Source organism: Sebastes fasciatus, chromosome 9, assembly GCF_043250625.1.
Source record: "Sebastes fasciatus isolate fSebFas1 chromosome 9, fSebFas1.pri, whole genome shotgun sequence".
NCBI lineage: Eukaryota > Metazoa > Chordata > Actinopteri > Perciformes > Sebastidae > Sebastes > Sebastes fasciatus.
The window spans coordinates 24199302-24211754 of record NC_133803.1 but is presented as its reverse complement, the minus strand read 5'-3'; the positions used below and the strand labels follow the sequence as shown (position 1 = coordinate 24211754).

Sequence of the window (12453 nt, the reverse complement as noted above, 5' to 3'; positions counted from 1 at the left end):
TTAATGCCAAGATTTCTTTATTAAATCAAAAACAGCAAACCAATTATTCAGAAGCAAACAGATTTTTTTAAATGAACAATAATGCAGCAATATCACCTCACTCCACAAAACATCATGAAAGAATATGACGAAATTTGAGTTATGATGTTACACGAAAAACAAATCACAGAGTAACAAAAATCACCTGCGGTCAGTGTGTCAGAATATACGCTTCACAGTCTTTCTCTCTATACAGTAAAGTCCATAGAGCCCGCGGTGTGTGGGTGTGTGAGTGCGCTTTGAGGTCAGCTGTCATGTGGAGAGGATGATGAAACGGCTGTCTGCCTTGTGGAATACCTCTGCAGCCCCATTTTCCCATGCCCTATACCTCTTTAAAGTTACATATGAAAAAGGTATATGCATAGGAAAAAGGAACAGCGAGTGCAAAGAGCCCTTGCTGCCATGTCGCCTCACGCCGGAGCCTTGAGGGCAGGGATGGATAAAAGGCTGGTTAGTTACTGCAGAACAGATGTAGTAACTCAGATATTCTTGACATGTAGAGGCAGCAAATGAAAAATGAAACAAAATGCATATACTACCTTTAAGAAAAACATTGCTTAAATCTCTAGTTTCCAACATTTTAAATCAAACCAATCAGTTTAGGATGAATGAGGCATGAAGACGACTTACCCCATAAAGCTCCAGATGTGTCTCTCCTGGGAAGGCACCTCCTCTCGGCCATTTATCCCTCCACAGGGACCTTGAAGACGTTTGAGAAAGACAGTGTAGCTGTTGTCTGTGCTCACTCAGCAACTTATCCTCCCTCCTTGGTTTGGAGCCATGGCGACACACCTGTGGACACCACAGATGCCTCCGGAGAGAAAAAAAACATTGATACACATAGCTCGGATGCCTATGCAAAGTTCATTGTCTGTTATTCCCCCATCCCACCGACTCCGGTTAACAGTGTTACAGTTATTATCTCCTATCTGTAGACGTCAGAGGCCGAGCGTGGAAGAAGTGAAACGTTCAGGACGGCACGTTCCTGCCGCTGGAGAAGTTTCTTATCTGTTCAGGGTTTTTTTGCTCCCTCTCTCTCTCTCTCTCTCCCAGAAGAGGGGCCCCCATGCTTTTTAGCACTCAAGGTCTCCAGACAAGGACTCTCAGGGTGTGCTGAAGTGAGACACTGACAAACACACACATCCAGGAACACACGTTGTGTAGTGGAGGGAGTGTTATGGCATGTCAAGGCCAGTGCAACCAGGCGAAGATGAAACTCTTCTCTCCGAGCCTCCGAGTTTTGTTAAGAGCAGCATTCATATCACAGGCTTTAGTAAAGGGATGATCTATCTTAGGGGATCATGTTGGCCCAGTTAAGGTCATCTCAGACCACACCAAACCAGTAAACATCTCTGTATCTCTCTATGATGAGCACCACGAAGAGAGCTGCATAATATTTACGTCTTACCAAGCAGTTTCTATATCTCAGTGTTGATGTTTATTTTATCATTGCATATGTTAAACCAGATATTAACACAACAAAAGTATGTGCTGACCCAACTCAATCATATAAGAGGCGGACATAATGTGTGACGTAATGTTAACTCCATTAAAAACAATCTTTTATTCAAATTTGAAGATAAATGGTAAGAAGATAGATCCTATCAAACCCAAAATCATCAAGGGCATATATGCATATTAACTCCATTTGTGCCCAAAGACTATATGATAAGGAAAAATGCCACAACATTTGTTCTGATTGGTCAAAAGTCTTTAAATGTGGTACAGACATACTTCTAACAGTATCTAACAGTACAACTTTGACATTTTTAGATCACATGAAAAACACTTATTACTGGTCAAAGTCAGGATTTTTTTAAAAATGAGGAAGAACTCTTGCATTGTTTTTATTCAATGTTTTCCATATTAAATATTTTTTTAATACTGCATATGTGTGCATATATTTGATATTCAACTTGTTATGAGTTCATAGATACCAAATACTTGATTGTGCTCCTTGTAGTGTCTGAGATACAACCATTTTCTTATCATACTATATCTAGTATGCAGGCACATGGGATTACAGTTTTTTCCTATAATATAATGGAGTCTGTTGCAGAAACAGTAGTTCGATGTGCCCAAAGACTAGATATAGTATGATCAGAAAAACTCACTTTTCAGCCAAACAGTTTGACCGATTTTTTAAAGTTCTTCACATTTGTGCTCAGGCAAGCCCAGAGAACACCATCAGTAAAGGAAATTAAAAAATTCAGTTGCAGGCACTAATGGGTTAAACAAAAGTATGGCCCTGAATCACAGGTTCTATCTCACTTATCTAAAATCCAAAGATCTTTATGAACAGTTGAGATTCAGACTGAAAATGATTACTCAGAAGAAAATCAGATTATGTGAGCTGGGAGGAATGGATAATGAGTTCTGGTGTACAGAAGATAAAAAAAAAATTCAAATGGTTGAATTTTTATGTTTAACTTTGTCCACACAGCCAGGATGAGAAGGAGAGACTATTTAATGAATTTATTCTAATTTCTCCAGTACTGTATTATACAGTACATTTGGGGATTTGTGCATTGTGCTGTGAAACATATTTGAACTAGTTTTCTTTCCTTTTCTTTAATCATGCTTTTTATTGTTTCCTCAAGAGAAATTACTACAACAGCCTAAACCATAACAAATAATATGTACATATAATCACTGATAATAACTGTAAATTGAAAAATAAAGTATTCAAAAACAAATGAGAAAAAATGGTAATAATAATAATATCAATATAGCAAAATAAAAATAAATGCATAAATAAAATAAAAATTATAATAAAAATGAATATAAATAAATAAATATAAATAAATAAATTCACTAATTACTAATAAAGTAAACAAATACAAAAATAAAATAATTTAAATAAAAGTTGCGACAAAACTATTCAGAAGACAATATTTGCGTTTAACTGGTTTTCTTCAGTTTTGGCCTCTTTGTAGATGTAGATATGGGATTCTGGATTTGGCTTGTATTAATTTGTGGGGTCTGGGCAGAGCTGTATGCGTGACAATAATAAAAATGTCATTCATTCAATCATTCCAGTATAAAGGTGTTTTCTTTTTAAAAGTGTAAAAACAGTGGCTTTACTTGTGCTATGCAGATTTAATTATCATAATAATATGTTATTGCTACAGACCTTTTCCCAGGCAGGTATGAGTATAAATCCTCCAAACCACCACTTGGTGGCATCAGTTTCCAGCCCTGACTGACAGCAGACTGAGGTCAAACACTAGTTGTATACAGTATAATGTAGATATTTGTGTTAATGTACTCAGAATAACATGTAGGTTTACAGTGAATGACCCTAGTGAGTGGCACACACAGTAACACGGAAGACTAATACTGACAGTATAACTGAGCGACGCCGTGAGCCGTGCCCTTCTGGTGAGATAAACACAAAACTATTTGATCAAGGTCTGATGAGCAAGGGCATATTTGTGCTCTGACGGCGGAGCGTGCAGTAGTAACGGAGAGCCTGCAATATGTACCATAGTAAATCCAAAATACAGCATCCTCCTCTCAGTACTCTGCAAAACAAAAAAAACACAATGGCAAACAAGTGTACCCTAATGCAGCATTCCCCCCCCCCTTCATCAAAACGTCGGACTCATTTCCTCCATGTCTCACGAGGGGCTGCTTTTAATTGGGTACACTTCAACATGCAGCTTCTAAAATCCAGTCTTGTTTTTTTTTTTGCAGAGTGTTTCATTTGAGCGGGGCAAATTTGCAGAGTTAAGCAGAAAAAAAAGGCAACAAAAGCTGCTTGTTCATCTAAACGCATCTGCCACGGAGCAGGAGCGAGTTCACTCAGCACAAAACAGCAGAGGCGAGACGCGGTTTAGGAATTTGACAGTTTGACAGGATGAGGGTGTGATATTTCCTGAATTGCAACAAAACAAACACCTGTAGTTGTCTTTAGGCTTGTATTGGCAATTTGGGGGGATCTGTTATGCTTATTAGCAACAAACAGAGGCTCAGTTTGACTCAGAAACACTTGCTGTGCAGTTTGTATATTTGTATTTGTGCAAATCACTTTCAAGATATGTAGTAATGCAAGTCAGTGTGTCAGGATGTTGTTATTAGCCGGGCTAGCAGCTTAGCTCTAGTCAGTCTGTTGGATGGTACACCATTTTGGTCAAATATCTGTTGTTATAGTCAGTAGTCTCTTACAACTATTGGTTGGATTGCCATAAAATCTGGCTCAGATATCTATGAGGATGAATCCTAATGACTTTGGTGATAGCCTGACTTTTCATCTAGAGCCACCAGCAGTTCAAAAATTGCAAATATCTAGTGAAATGTTTCTACATCTTCATGGTCCCCAGTTGATCATCCTCTAGTCCAGTGCTGCCCTACCTTTTTCCTTAAGGGACCCCTTTTTATATCATTGAGTAAACTGACGACCCCTGACTAAGTGACATATTTTATGGATGTTTCATATTATATTCAATGCATAACAATAACAGTACAGAACAGCTGATGAACTGTACAATTAATCAAAATAGTGAACGCAATAACTGCAGAAAGTTTGTTTAAAATGAGCGATTCTGAGGAATTTTTTAAGCAGATTATTTCCTGTGAATGTTGCATCAGAGATGAGTTTTCCTGTTGTTTTTTTAGAAACTTTTAATCCAATTCTCTGTCTGTATTATGTATTTTTTTTAATTGAATCTCACACCCTTTCAAAATCAAGAAGGCTTCGCAACCCCTAGTGAGGGTCTTCACCAAGATAGACTTTGGCTTGGATCAAATTAATAATCAGACTTCATGCTGTTTATTTCCAACATCTTACTGAACTGTCTAATAAAACTCTTTCCCTTCTCATTACTCGCTCCATTATATTATTATAAAACCTTCGTCATTTGGTGCCACTCACCAGTAGCATGATCATGGTTACCATGGAGACGTAGGTCTTAGCTCTGAGTCACCCTGGGGGATAGGGTGGCTTATTTTTAGGCTTATAACAAGTCACTCTTTGTTTATTCAAAACCTTCTAACTTGCTTTGAACTAATCCAAGAGCAAAAATAAAGCCTCACTTAATACAGACCAGTCTAAAATGTGAAACTGGACCCGAGTCAAGATTTCAAGATAGTCCAATATTTTTTGGTTCAAGGCCAAATATCTGCAAGTAATGACATTCCCATCAGCCTCAGATGTACTTTGTGCTTAGTGCTACTTTGCCAAACTGAAATGCCAAATTTAATGGCAAATAATGAAGAATAAATAACTTAATTTCTCATCTCCAAGTCGTTTTCTACGAAAAACCAAGGACTGCATTTTAAGGTAACAAAAGGGCATTCAAGACAAGAAGCACACAAGCTGAACAATTTCTATTGGCAGCAAAGTATTTGCCATTATTTGCAAATCATGATTTTGTTTCAGCTGGAACAGGACACTCACTGCTAAAGATCTTGAATCTTGAACATTCAACTTTACATACATACATACTTACATTACATTATGATGCGTTCAGGCTCTATTCATTAAAAATGAGCGAGGGTAAATAATCATCGTCATCATGATGTGTTCCAATGTAATCTTGTAAAAAAATTTTTTTGGCGAGAAACTTGAATAAATACGGTTGTTTGAAGGAGATGTTTTCACAGCAATATGTTTTCTTTAGTGTATAATCACCTGATAGTAAAAGTCGTTGTGTTTTCATTAGCTTAGAATGAGCCGTTTCTATCTACATAGGGAGCGGGTCGTCTTCACGGAGTCCGCCATGTTGCACCGCCATGTTTCTACAGTAGCCAAGAACAGACAAACCAAACTGTTGACTTTTCCTGCTTGGGCCAGAGTCGATAACGTTTCTCGCTCCCGTTGCCGCTGCTCCCTCTCACTCTTGCTTCACCACTCACTTCCCTCATACACACACGCTCTGCACACTGGCTCTGCTCTAAATGACCTGCGTTACTTTCACAACAAATGACTCTAGAGAGGGATATTCGCGTTTTGCGTCGGCCAGCGTTAGCTCTCCAACACGCTTGGCACACGGTAGAGGCTTCAGTTGGTTGTAATCTCCTCACCTCACCGCTAGATACCGTCAGATCGTACACACTGGACCTTTGACTTCCTGACAATAAACAGTATGCAAACGGTAATGAAAGGAGTGTATGTTGAAGTACATGGTATTTACTGTTTTAGTATCGAATTGGTATCGAGAATTGTCGAATTTCACTGGTATCCACTACTAAATATCTGGTATTGTGACATCCCTAGTGTAGGCCTATGGGAAATGACAAAACTTTTAAAATGTATTATTGCATATTTTGTGTGCACCTATTATGTGCTGGTGCACCTTAAATGAAAAAGTTAGTGCAACCAATGTAAAAAGTTAAAGCTCTGGAGCCCTGCATGTACTACAGTTTAACCTGCTGAACAATGAAAGACTGTTTTTATCTGCTATGTGAACCGCAGTGGCCCAAGGTCATTAAGATACAAAGAATGCTTTCAGTAGCGAAGTCAATGCTAGTGATTGTTATTATTCTAACACTCTCTATCAATGTGAAAGTGCTGCTTTGTTGCATACCTCTGTGAGGCCGGATCCGGCCTCTTCCTTTTATTCTCCCAGCAGTTAGTGAATCTTTATTTCCCCTCCCTCCATCATTTGATTTGGTGCTTTGGTGCAGGATGCTGGAGATGTTAAAACAGATGGAGACGAGGGGGGGTTTCCCTGGGTCCCTCATGTAGGGGCCAATCTGCGTCAGGCAGGGGGGCTGACAGAATAAGGCCATGGGGAGGTGAGACAAGCACCTCAACCAGGTCCTCTGAGGAGTCGGGCCACCACGCTGCCACCTGGCTCCCAATAGGAGGCTCATGAGTTCAAGCATGCCGAGGCTATAAGTTCCCCTCACCTCTGAGCGATAGTGGCTCTTTTCATCTGTTCTGCATAGGTGTGTCTGTGAGAAGAGGTAGGAAGAGGATGATGAGAAGCAGTTGAATAAAACAATGATTACAGGAGGTCAGATGTGTCTAAACTGCATAAATCTGAGACGTAAACCAATAGAAGCCGATATTTCCCTTCCACAATTTGTGTGGCCGCGAACATTTCCGAGTGCATAACCTCATTTTACATTTAAATGAACATCTCCGGCTTCATTTTCACTGCTCGTATGTTTGTAAACTGTCTCTGTTCTCTGCAATGCGCAGGAATCTATTTGTAGTTCACAGCCAGCTGTAATGGAAACCGGGCAGGGGTTTTGACCTCAAGCTTTTCTCATGACTCTAATTCATGTGCTCATATCATTCAAGGCTGGTGAACAGACTGCCTGCAACCACCTCTTCTTCTTCTGCTTCTCTTCTTTGACTGCAGGCGTTTACTGTATCTGACACAGAGTTACTGACAAAGAGAGCGACAGCAGCAGAAGCTTTGGCTCCATGATTGCCGGCAAAATGTAGCATGTTACTAGATATTTTTTTTTTCAATAGCAATAGATAAGCTGTTCTTTCTTATTTATCCTAGAGACATCACTATTTAAGGCTGGACATTATATACCGTGTATGTGAAAATCCTACAATGAAATACTAAACGGAGAACTGATAAAGGATCATACCACCATACACAACCTGCCATAATAGATATGAGCTTGTTGTCCTTCTTTTAACAGTGAGATGTAATAAAAAAATCCAGTGAAACGACTCTTTCTCTATCCTTGCTACTCTCTCTCTCTCTCTCTGCCTATGTCTCAATCTCTTCCTCCCCGTCTCCCCTCCTCTTTCTCCATCCCTGAAGGTGGCTCAATCAGACGACAACGGTGGCTGTCTGACGTTGTCAAAAGACATTTCAATTTGGCGACCCTCCCTCGGGTTCGGGCAAATTACCACTTCAAAAGGCTGCGAGTCCCCAGGTCGCTCCCAGTGGGGTCGACCCAGTACGCTGTCTCTCCATCTCTCTATCTCTCTATCTCGCCCAGCTACTCAGCAATGCTGATGAGGACCCAGCACCCCCCCTGAGCATACTTGTTCCTCCATACTAACAAAACTCTCTCCAGTAGAAAAGGGAGCACGCTTCATTCTTCTGCATGAAGAGCGTAATGTCTTTAATGCGTGTGAGGTGGAATGTGCGACTAGATTTTTTACCACGAATGAGCAAAAATGGGAAAAAAAATGTTAGATGACAGAAGACGTGAACTTTTAGGCAAAATTGAAGTTGTGTAAATGATATATAAGTGATACCCTTTTCATTAAAGGCACAGTGTGTAGGATTTGGTGACATCTAGTGGTGTGGTTGCAGATTGCAACCAATTGAGTACCCCTCCGCTCACTCCTCCTTTTCCAAGATTGCGGTAACGGGAGCCGCCGAGTGCCGTGGTATTACATAGGCTACGTTTTGTTTGTAATAGTTAATACTTATTTCAAACACAGCGGACTAGTAAAATGATGTGCAGGAAACAAAACAAAAACTTAGATAAAAAGACATCAAACAGCTTTAAAAGTGAACTGAATTAGGTTGCAGGCTAATTAAAAGAAGCAATTTCTGCGTCCTTGATACACCATATCTGTCTGTCACATCTCTCTTTTGGTTTAAATTTGTGCTATTGATCTTTATCTCTTTGTCAGTGCGTTGTTTTCAAGAATAATTTTGCAATTTCTTTAACTAATGCACCTGTTACACTGATGATTTGGTCTCATGCAGCTCTGAAAAACTCACATACCAAACTGCTGCCTGTCTCTTCTATAGCTGACAAAAGCCATTTAAATGGCATTCAATCTAATAACACCCACGATGGATCAAGTTCATGTTCGGGTTTGTTATTTATTATATACAGCGATCCATTTACACTGTGGGAGTGAAAGCATGAAGTGTTTTTTTTTGTGAGGCCCATTTAGCGGCTAAGAGACATTTGACACCCTTCAAACGGTGTCAGTTATGTAACTCTCTTGTTGTTTTTCAGATAAGAGATCAAAAGAGATCAAACTGTAATAGAAGTCAATTTCACAATATTTATTTCTGTCTATGCCATCATACTGTCCTCCAACACAAATCTACATTAGGTGTGTGTGTGTGTGTGTGTGTGTGTGTGTGTGTGTGTGTGTGTGTGTGTGTGTGTGTGTGTGTGTGTGTGTGTGTGCCCTCCCCTTCCCCTGCTACTGTAGTTTCAGCTGGGAGATCAGCAATTATAGCGGCAGCGACAGCATAAAACACACTTCAAACTTGATAGAAACAGAATAAAACTCACCAAAATCGTCTTTCCAATAATAACCAACTCTGGTTCAGTCAGCCACCCACTTCTAAATCTTCTCTGGTGAGCATCTTCGTTATACTGTACCGTGTTTGAGGGAACTATTGGTGCCTTCAAATGAAACTCGTGAGCTTGTGTTGACAACATGGGAAGTCGTGTACACGATGTGCTTGGCGTTCAAGTGGTTAAATCATGAGAACACCGCTGCTAAGCAACGGCAATATTAACGTTACTGTCGGCGTCTGGAAGCCACAGAGGCTAACAATTTAGCAAGCTGGCAAGCGGGTAACATAATGCAGGAAATGCAAAGGCATAATGACATGAAATATGAGGCAGTTGGGAATATCAACAATACAATATACGACTAAAATTACAATATATTAATTTATCATGTGCCGAAAAATCAACTTCCAAGGCCTCCGCCATTTCTGACAACGTCAACAAACACGTCACAACTCGCGAACTCTGAGCTTTCAGAAACTTTCCACATACAAGGTCGTGAACACCACAAGAGGGGGGCGTTCATATGGCTCTTTCTCGTGAACACGGTAAACACAACCCCATTTGAAGGCAACTAGACGCAACCGTCACTACTGTTAAGATGCTCATGTAAGCTAGCTCCTCAGGGACTGAAGCTGATCATATTCTCATATTGACAGTGAACCCCCTCCCTCCTGAGGCCATAATGCTCCCAGGTTGCATGTGTGAAAGAGCTTTAAGACAACACAACCCACCTGCTCGCTCATCGTAAGTCACCGTGAATAAAGACATTAGCTAATACCCTTGAATGTGACATAAAATATAAATGACTTGAGCTATTAACTGCAGCGAATTGAAGAACGAGCTTCTTTAATACAGTGAGAAAATCGACTTGTGTTAACAGAGATGTGAATAATGGTTCTGTTTGTTTTTGTTTAGTTGCGTAAATGAATGATGACAATCCCTCTTTTCTGCACACGTGTATTGCCGGAGCGATTGTAATAAGCCTCGCGGAGAGTAAAGCAGACATTACAGAGCCCGGCGGGGAGCTGTCAGAGAGTGAAGGCACGCTATTGTCTGAGTTGACTGACACTCACAGAGTAACCATGCATCACCAGCGCTTTAATGTGGTGTGCTGCTGTTGAATGGCTCTGTTTGGTTTGATCACGGCTAATGGTGCACTAATATGGCAATTAAAGATCAAACGCCGTTTAATGAAATATTTAGTGCTCGCACATCGTTCAGCCTCTCTGGGCCTTTGACTCGGCTGCTGCACAGAGGTTTTCATTAATCAAATTAGCACAGAGTAATTGCCACAAAAACAACGCGGGGCCTTCAGGGGCCCCCGAGAGTCAGAGACCCCCGAGGCAGTCGCCCACATTGCCAAAATTGGTAATCCCTGTGTTTACCCTGTGACTCATGCGCTGTCATTCAAACGTAATCCAAGTTTTAGACTGATCCTCTCACAGTCTGGTTTATCAAATGTCTGACATACATCTATGTTAGTGTATGTTAACATCAAAATACGATGGATATGTTTTCCATAATGTTTAATATTGTATTAGTTTGTTTTTGTGTTGCCTAAAACTGTTTCAGATTCACTATATGTTCTACTGATTGGGTTTATTTGCTTTATTCAAACACAGTTTCACGTCCTCTTATGGCGAGACACTACAGGCTAAAACATCGTATTCATGCACTGGTCAATTATGAGATTTTGGGCTATTTTGCTTCCATAACGTGTCTTTTTTTCAGACTAGTGGAAGGAAAACCTCCAAAATACACATTTAGGTGTTATATTTGACTACTTTGTCTATTTGCATCTGTAGACTTCTCCTAAATTCACCAAAAGTTAGCATTAGATAATTCCTCATTTGCATATTTAAATTATAGACTGTATATAAAGATGGACAATATGACAGCTCCCCAAAAGTGAAGCCAAAACATCTGGATCGCCTCCTGGTGGCTGGCTGCAGTATAGGTCATAAAGCCCACCCCCCTCCATGTTAGTGGATGGGGCATGGGCCAAAATAAAAAGTCAACGTACATGGCAAATACATTTTTCCCAAAGATGGTTTCCGTCATGATTGGCAGCTGTGAGTCTCTCTTGGTGACAAGCTGCGGCCGTGCTCGGCTTGTGGTTGGTTCGGGCGGGTGACATCGATACCAGATAACAGTTGGCTATTAACAGACAACACTTTGCCTAATGTGATTCAATCAAATGTGGCAATCAACCTTACTTTATTAAGATATTGCGATAAATCAGGTTCAGGCAAGATTGCAAAATAATTATTTAACATGTGTATTAAATGTTTGTTTAACAAGAGATGAATGCATACGAACTTTGACATACGTCAAATTGCATTGAAGTCTATGAGATCTTTGGTTTTCTTTCCCCATAAAGGGGGCACGGCCTTGACTTTAGCGAAGTACCCGTGGGTGCCGGTCTGATGTATACTTTATGCACACACACCCAAACACAAATAGTATTCCTACCAGAGCAGCTAAATTAACAGCATCTGCTCACTTTAGGTGTGTGTTAAGGTATGAGCCAAGCCAGACATAAATAGTAGCACATCAGAGCTGCCGATGGAAATGGAAATGTGGTGCTCCGTCTCATCCTTTCTATCTATCTAATCTCATGTGGAGCCCGTGCTGTGAGGTGTTTGCAGTGGGGAGATGTGAGGGTCGTCTAGGTTTTTGACATTTCCCCTGTTTCTCTCTCTCTCTCTCTCTCTCTCTCTCTCTCTCTCTTCCTTTTTGTGAATGTCTCACGCCGACTGAGGTGAGATTTCTGTCTCTGTACGCTTCGCCCTGACGGGACTGATGATCAGACGTGGGCATGGGAAAGCAGGGCTGTGGCCTTGCGCGACGGGGGCTCTCACCTCCCACCTCCCGCCTCCCGCCTCCCGCCCTCATCCACCTCCTTCTCTCCCTTCTAGTCTGGTGATAAGAGTCGTATGAAAGACCTTCCTTTCCGCTGGTGGTGGGAACTGGGAGATAAGGTGGGCGGTGGGGCGACTGCTGGGCCTTCTCCAGGGAACAGGGAGTTCTCAGACTCCTCTGATACTGCTGTAACGAGAGGATGAAGGCTGCAGGGTGTGCGGTTGGTATTTCAGGGCTCATGCTCGTCTCAGCTTGCACCCCTGAACGCATGTGGCATTTTTTCTCAGGCAACATTATCACAGCTTCGCTCATGTTGTCCTCAAACAAATGTGCGCTCCCAAAATACATCCTATACATACCGTCGGCCTG

At 41.0% G+C, this 12453-nt stretch overlaps 1 long non-coding RNA gene across 1 annotated transcript; it reads right to left on the bottom strand.

Annotated features, from left to right (window-relative positions):
• LOC141773512 (uncharacterized) lies at nt 1-1238 on the bottom strand. Its single transcript, XR_012595143.1, has 2 exons — nt 670-1238; nt 1-461 (listed from the first exon to the last, which is right to left on the bottom strand). It is a non-coding gene; the product is annotated as an uncharacterized LOC141773512 (long non-coding RNA).
• Nucleotides 1239-12453: the final 11215 nt, after the last annotated feature.